Source organism: Brassica oleracea, chromosome C3, assembly GCF_000695525.1.
Source record: "Brassica oleracea var. oleracea cultivar TO1000 chromosome C3, BOL, whole genome shotgun sequence".
NCBI classification, from domain to species: Eukaryota; Viridiplantae; Streptophyta; class Magnoliopsida; order Brassicales; family Brassicaceae; genus Brassica; species Brassica oleracea.
Window position 1 is genome coordinate 57,533,229 of NC_027750.1, and position 9,383 is coordinate 57,542,611.

Genomic DNA, 9,383 nt, shown 5'->3' on the forward strand with positions numbered 1-9,383 from the left:
AAAAACAACATACCTTTGAGAGAAGGAGAGGAGTGGTTTGAGAGGAATGAAGGAGGCATTCCTCATTCATGTTTCGAGTTTATATAAGAAAAAAACACTCCTCGTAAAATCATCGTAATTTTACGAGGAATCTACCAGGCCCGCGTTTTTAGTGTTACGAGGAATCTACCAGGTCCGCGTTTTTAGAATTACAACGAATTTACAAGGAATATTTACGAAGAACTTACAAGGAAAATTTTACGTCGACTTTACAAGGAAAGCTTTAAAATGAAATTACAAGGAAAGCATTACAAGGAATTTACAAGGACACATGCATTACGAGGAATCTACCAGGCCCGTGTGTTTTCTATTACGACGAATTTACTAGGAGTATATCTGAAACCCCAAAAATCAAATCCCTAAACAAAACCCCAAAATCACTTATCTATTTACACCATACCCTTTTACCACATCATCCCCTTTATCATATTTTTTCTTAAACCCTAAACTCCAATTGAATCCTTAAAACGCAAGTTATAAGTACTATAATCAAACAACCACTTGATAGCAAATAATCAAATTATTCCGTAATCTCTAAACCAAGGGTATGAAATGAAGTTAACTTGCTTGGCTTGAGAATGCTTACAACAAAATCAGTTTGGTAAAATAGCTTAAACACGTTTTCACCAAAAATACTGGTAACATATTTCGTCAAAAAAATCTTTGTAAAGTTAAATTCACAAGGAAAGCATTACAACGAATTTACAAGGACACATGTTTACGACGAATCTACAAGGCCCGCGTTCTTACTTTAGAGTTACAACGAATTTGCAAGGGAGCATTACAACGAATTTGCAAGGAAATCTTTACAACGAATTTACAAGGAAATGATTACAACGAATTTACAAGGACACGTGTATTACAAGGAATATACCAGGCCCGTGTTTTCCATTACGACGAATTTACTACGACTATATCTGAATCCCTGAAAATCAAATCCCTAACCCCCAAAGTCTCTTACCTATAACCTCATATCCCTTTTACCCCATTCCCCCATTCTCCCATTTATCCTATTTTCTCTTAAACTCTAAACTCCAATTAAATCCTTAAAAGCCAAGAAATAATTATTATAACCAAACAATATACACTTGCATTAAGTCTTAAACTGTTTTAAATATTTTTTAAAAAATATTTAAAACATATATTACATCATTTTGAATCATTCGAGTTTTCATCAATATCAGTACAATGATCATCATCGCTTGCATCGAATTCTTCTTCACCTTCTTCATCCGTCATATCGTCGAAAATATCTTCATATTGACGGTTATCCACATCAATTAGAAGGATGTCATCAGTTTGTTGTTCAGATACTTCCACTTCAGTGATACACACTTCTTCTTGCAAAGGTGATTCTTCTCTAGCAACTATTCGTTCACGAGGTGTAACTTTGATAGCAGCTAATCAAGTTATTCCAAAACCTCTAAACCGAGGGTACCAGTTTGGTAAAGCATGCTTAAAACAAGTTTTCACAAAAATTAATGGTAACATGTTTCGTCGTAAAAACCTTGTAAAGTTACAAGGACTTTACAACAAAAAGTCAACAAATTTTCTCTTTCTTCGTAAAATCGACGTAAATTTACATGTAAATTATCACGAAACATTTTCCTTGTAACTTTACTACGACTTTACGACGAAATTCAGTTTTGTCGTAAAATCGTAATAATTTTCTCGTAAATTTACGAGAAATATATTTTCTCGTAATTTTTTCTTGTTATAGGCATGTTTTCTTGTAGTGGAGGCGTGGCTATGGGATAGGTGAAGAAAGTGATAATTTAAGTAAGCCTAGGAAGGCACTTTACAGATTAATTAGTCGACATACCAATCTGGTCCACATATCATTTTCAGTTAAACTGTGTTTTTGTGGTTTATCCTAATCCTATAATAACAGTTTGCGGACTTTATATACAACAGTACGTATAATATGCCGTATAGAGTTACATCACAACCATTATTATGTATCTTTCAGTTGACTTAAAAAATTAAGGTATACTGGTAAGAGGTCCTATTCGAGTGAGCAAATAATAAAAATAAAATTATTCCCTAATTTCATTTTTTTGTAACTTGGCATAATTTCATATTTATATAGCAATATTTGTATTTATTACGAACTCACTCTATAGCACCAAATTATGATTTTGATATAATTTGGTATACCTTTACTAAATAAATTATGCGCTATAACTTTAATTTATTTCACAGTAGTATAAAATATTTTTTAGTTTACAGTATTATAAAATATTTTTATTTTACAGTAGTATAAAATATTTTTTTACTTTTGTGGAATAACATCTGTTCAATATTGAATAATCTATTTTCTTAATGTTTTCATTATTGAAGTTATAATTATCTCTTTAAAACATATCCACTGATTAATGAAAGTACAACATGATTAGCATGATCATGTTCAGTTGATCCGTCTCCCATTAGTAGGATCGCATGTTCTATGTTATATATTACGTGTTGTATATTGCATGTTTTTTTTAGTTCAAGAAGTTTTAAATCGAACCTCATAGTTTTTTGGGCTAGAGACAAAAGCCAGTTGATCTTTTTTCCCTGCATTATCATTTTTCAATAGCAGTTTGTTAAATATGAATGTGGCTGAAATCAAATGAGTTGTCTGAAACACAAATTGATCGACCAGTCCAATCGTTTGCAAATGATAATGCTGATGTAACCCATAGAATCTTCTTGCATGTGGGCTCCACTACTTTTTATATTTAAGCCCATTTATGTGCATCGCTCAAGTTTTTATCACTCATCGATTCTGAAAACGAATTCTTTTAGAACTCGAACGCGACTTTTTGTTAACATTAACTACTTTTATATTTACAGCCTACAGGCAGGGAAAATTTATATTTTTGGTTTTGTAAAAATCGTTTCTATTTAAAGTAAACATAACGTGGAAATGGAAGGAAAATGTAGCACTCGAATTGTTTTTTTATGACGGTGAAAGTTATAAACTTTAAACCATAGGTCCCAACAAGAAAAAGACATAACAAGGTGACATACAGAAAACATCTACTTGGCGATTATGTTATAATCGGCCAATCTCCCAACAAGTCCAACTTTTACCTGAATTTGGCAACCTATATTAATATTATATAATCTAAGTCAAAAAGTTATATAATCAAACGATGTTAACGGAAAACAATTCAAAACGAAAACGAGACATTTACAAAATGTTTTGTTGTGAAACAAATATATAAGACAAATATAACTACATTGATACTAACATTAAACATTAAAGAGGCTAATCTCTAGAGAGACCAAATTTTTAAGACTCAAAGAGACCATCTGCACAGGGCCAACAAGCAACCACTCCAAAGGAACAATATCAAGGAAGTGCCCAGGAAAGAGCGATCTCAATGGAGAGTTTTACCACTAGGTTCTCAATATATATTAGTATTTAATTAAGAAATCTGTAATTAAATATTAATATTTATATATACATACATATATATATATATATGTATCTTGAGAATTTCAATGGTAGAACCCTATTGGAGATGCTCTAAAGATTATATTTAAAAAAAATGACAAAATATAATTGATAAAAAAAGTCAAATTTTAGTTTATTTTAGCAAAACTTATAATAAATAGGTGCAAGGGCACTTATTTTGACGGACATTAAGATAATAGAAATGAATGAACCAGAATTTAACATTAAAATCAAGATAGTAAAATCAAGGATAATTAAGGTTTATTTTTAGGGGGATTTGCCAAAAATGACACAAAATTTGATTTTGAATACAAAAGTGTACCTCAAATTCAATCAAATGCAAAATTAACCCAAAAGTCTAGTGAAATTACAACAGCCCTTTATGAACAAACAAAAAACATGTATTCAGTTTTACCATTATAACTTTCCGTTAGAGAAGACTTACAAAGAAGTCTTTTCTATGATGACTTCTTTGTAAGTCTTCTCGTTCAGTAGATCTTAAAAATAATTTTGTAATTTCATAAAAAATATTTTGATAGGTAAAAAACTGAAATCATGTAATAATAAACATTTCTCAATGATGTAAATTTAGTTCATCTGAAATTGAATTATTTTCAAACATAGATGAGTGAATGTATATTGGCTAATGAGTCATTTGTTTAGGGTTTGGTAACATATGTTAAAGTATATATTTAGGGTTAGATTCTGAAACCTTACCTTCATTTTTTTTTCAAATTGACCCATATATGTTTAGTAAGTATTTAATAACTTGATTTAAACATTTTCTAACTTTCTTTTAAGTTTAAGAAAGTGTTTTTTGCATAATTAATTGATTTTAGGGTCTGAAACACTCACAAAAAACTTAAAAAGAAGTCTTTCGATATCCCGCCTAAATTTTAGTAGAATTTAGGGTTTCCGCCTAAATTTTGGAAAAATTTAGGTTTCCTGCCTAAATCAAAGTCTTCCATAGGTCATCTAGGAGTCTTCCAGAGAAAGTCTTCCAGAGAAAGTCTTCTTATGGATTAGATCTTAAAAATAATTAATAAATTTTATAAAAAATATTTTCAAAGGGAAAAAGTCAAAATCATGTATTAATAAACATTTCTAAAAGATGGAAATTTAGTTTTACTGAAATTGAATTACTTTTAACATAGACGAGTGAATGTAGATTGAATCATGATATTCTTTGGTTTAGGATATGGTAACATATGTTGTAGTGTTGTTAGTATTTTTAGGGTTAGATTTTGAAATCTCATCTTTTAAAAAAAAAAAAAAATTGACATATATGTGATTAATGACTATCTAATAACTTGATTTAAACACTTACTAAATATCTTAAAAGTTTAAGAAAATGTTTTTTTGCTTAGTTATTTGATTATAGGGTCTGGAAGACTCCCCAAGAAGTCTTCTGACATATTCCGCCTACATTTTAGTAGAATTTAGGGTTCCCGCCTAAATTTAGAAAAATTTGGTTTTCTGCCAAAATCGAAGTCTTCCCGAAGTCTTCTAAGGAAAGTCTTCTTATGTATTAGATCTTAAAAACAATTAATAAATTTAATAAAAAATATTTTGAAAGAGAAAAATATAAATCATGTATTAATAAACATTTCAAAATGATAGAAATTTAGTTTTACTAAATTTGAATTATTTTTAACATAGATGAGTGAATGTAGAATTAGTCGTGAATAACTAGAACTTCTATGGTGAATAAGACAAAACAAAGTTTCAAAAAAAACATAGGTTATTTTTGTGTTTGAATTGAAATTTTGAGTCACTTTTGAAAGAAGCCCTTATTTTTATATATCATTTTAAACAAACAATTTATTTTGGTAAAATCACTCACAGCCAATTTTGTTTGTTCAATGTACGTCTCTCCTAATTATATATATATATATATATTACAAGTGTAGCACTTGATGATAAATAATTGACAATACTTCTTATCTATTGTGTGAGCATACTGAGGACTGAATGAAGAGACTTGGAGGAACAATAACCAAATGGAAAAAATAACAGCATTTTAACATAAATTTAGAGATTCAGTTATAAATTCGCTTTTTTCTAATCAATAACCCATGATTTTATATTTCATCAAGAATATTACTCATTTTGTCGGCTTAGAGCTTCATTGGTAGAGCATTAGCATAATCATTATGCTCGTTATTATCCAATCAACTATCGTAAAAGCATTTAGAAAAATATTTACATGATGCTAATGGTCTCCAAATGTTCTTTGCTCAATGCTCTCATATGAAGCTTTTGGAAGAGCATTTGCAGTTAAAATATAAAAAAATTTAAAAAAATATATATATAATTTATTTATTTTTATTAATAATATAAAAGCAATTTATAATAATAAAAAAAGTTGTGATTAAATATTTTTAAATTTAAAAAGTAAAAATATTTCACATTTAAAATATAATATAATCTATATAATTACACATATCATTCATTATTTTAATAACAAAACATAAATAATATATATGTATATATTATAAAATAAACATATCTATATAATTTAGAAATAAATAAATTATATATCATATATTAAGTTTTAAGATAATATTATATATGAATCATTTATTGCTCTACCAATAATAAATAATGATAATTTACATAAATTATATACAATTAATTTATTTTATTTAATAATATCAAAAATTATTTTTATACCCAAAAATAAATTATTTTTTTAAAAATAAATTTTACAAATAATAATATTTCACATTTAAAATTTAATTTATATAATTAAATAAGATTCATTATTTTAATAACAAATATATTATTAATATATATATATATATATATGTTATACTAAAATAAATATATTATATACTAACTTTATGATAATTTTTAAATTGTATATTGCTACTGTTTTACCGATCGCTTTATTAAAAAATTTAATTAGACCATACAGTTCTGCAGTATACTGTTTCTACAGCATAACGTTATTGCTTTATCATCGGTTGTTCCAATCGAGGCCTTAATCCATGATTCGATTTTGAGTTTATTTCTTAATGTCCGTCAAGATATCATTATCAAAATGGAAAATAGCACAATACAAGTTACAAGAAAAAAATTAGTTTAAAAAAAAAAGAGCACAATACATATATATATATATGTATATGTCTGTGTATTAAGTATTAACGGAATAAAAAAAATATTAACGGAATCTCCCAGTTGTGGGACTCTCTTGTCACATCGTATAATCATTTAATAAAATAAAATACTATCATGAGATATTGAGTTCATCGTTCAAAACTTTTCTTGATTGCTGTTTGTAAGAACACATCTATCAGTGGATACTTGGATAGTAGTATATACTTAGACAGTATCTAAGTAATTAATAAAAAGAAAAAATGTAAAAATTAGAAAAAATAACGAAAAAATTTCAAAAGAGAAGCTTTAAGATACTCTCGTAACCACAAAAACACTTGTCACTTAGAAAACCACTTACTTCCTTTTTAAACACTAAAAATTAATCAAATTACTAAATTCTACTAAAATACTATTATTATTTTGTTTAGAATCTCATTTAAGATAGAGTCATTTACACTGCAGGGCAGTTTCCAAATTTTATTTACACACTAAAACAGTTTCAGCTACTGAGGCAATTTATTGTGACTAGAAACAAAACCATTATAACTAAAGTCTTTTATCTAACTAAAGTGGTTCTACCATGTTTTTAAGTTAATTATTTTTTTTCTTTGATATTATTTTTCTTTGGAACGGACAAGCAAAAATTTAAAACTAAAAAGCTTCTTCTTCCCATTTCAATCTTTGGTATCTCAATCCTTGGTGCATCATGTCTTCACCGTACTTCCTGGTCCTCCTCCGTCATCGCCGACGAATTCGAGCGCAAGCCGTCGCGGTTTGTCTTCTCCTTTGCCGCGAAATCATCCTTCCTCCTCCACGTCGTTCTCTCTGCAACTCATCTCCGTTGCACGCTGATAGCAGCTCGTGGTGGTCGTGATGCTCGGACTCAGCTTCGGTGGTCGTCGCTTCAGTTACATGATGAAGCTCGAGCAACAATGGCCAAATCTCACAAAAATTTCAAAATCTAAAGTTGGAAATCAGTTTAGAAGTGATAAAGCAGCAATCTTGAAGTGTAATCTACACTTAAAACGCAAAAGAATGAAAAATAAATGAAAGAAATCAATGGCGCCGCAATAATTGTTGCAGGAAACCCTAAAAAATCTGGAAAATACGAAGATATATTTACTAAAATGCCACTCCTTAAATAAAATTGCAAAAAATGTACAACATGATTTTATATGTACATGGGTACATGTTTACAACACGTGTACATCTTTACATGTGTACATGATTACATGTGTAAAAAGATAACATGTGTACATCTTTACATGTGTACAAAGACAACATGTGTACATCTTTATCTTTACATGTGTACATTGTATATTACTAAAGAAATGTATCGTAAAATCGTGTATTCTCTTTAAAATCTTAAACTCATGTTTTAATTCTTAAATGCATTGGAAAATAAATTAAATGAACTAAAATCAAAGCTAATATGAGTAAAACACAAAATCATGTGTGCACCTATTGTCATGTACACCATTTTCAGTTTGACTTGATCTATTTATTATGTATTTTGGTATTGTTTTAGTAAGCAACCACCAATCCACCTATATGTGTACAACTTGTTCACATATATTGGTTCATTTTTTATGTGCACGTGTACTTGTCACAAAGTGTACACAAAATAACCTGTCCAATTTGTCTCAAACTTCTAATATGTTCAAGTTTCTTAACGAATTTACCCCGAGACTTTTAAATATGAAATCTAGATCAAGCAAATATTTTTTTTTTGCATCTCTTATGCGTCCCCTCCTTGTTTCGATTCACAGCCACAACCAAGCTTAATTCTCAACTGTTCATTCTCTGCTGTAAAGCTTCTTCGTCGACATGAATCCGCCGTGGTAGCCGTTAAAAACGGAGTTGGGTGAATAAAGCGTTAAGAAGCGTAAGAGTGTATACATGTGCCTACAATTACACTTCAAAGAAGAATAATTTTTACCTCTTTAAGCCAAAAAAACGGTACACATTTTGAATCATGTCATATATTACTCAAATCTTATATAGATGAGATGTTATTCATTTTAATTTGTTGCGGAGATGAGAAGATTATAGGCTAGTAAAAGTACAAATCTCATTTAAAATTTCCACATGTATAATGTTTTAGTGTTATATATGTGTACATCGTTTTACATATCCACATGTACAAAAAGGTGTGTACCATAACCATACAAGCACCTCTATACCAAAATATTTGGGTTCAGTCAGATTTGTACACGCAGAGTCAGACATCTTTTAAATAAAGAGGTGTACATGTGTACGCTAAATATGATAGTGTACATATGTAAAACAACCAGAAATTAATCAAGCTAAGACCTACCATGATGCTACTATGAAAACACACACACTAATCAGAAGCTCGTAAACAAAATGTGAAGGATGATATTTGGGTTCAGTCAGATTCCAAAGATGTCTGACCATGCGTGTACATAGGAAGAAGGGAAAAAATTCACATGTACATTGTGTTAACGTTATCGTGAGTTCATGAAGTCGTAGATGCTTAGTTATTGAGATAGAAAACCTACAAAAAGAGAAAATTGTGTACACAATCCCTTTGATGTATAACATAAAATTAGGTGTACACATGTACAGTTTGAAAGTAATGTACACACGAACTTTTTATTTTGATTTTTTCATTAATGATGGAAAATTACGAAAATAACCCCGTCTTCTTTCTTGGTCACTGTCGACCAGAAACCCTAATCTCCGCCTCTCTCACCTATTTTTCACGATTCTTTACGAATTTCTCTACTTTTTTATGTATTTTGTCCAGATCTGATAGATTTTCAATCATAATTCATGGTTT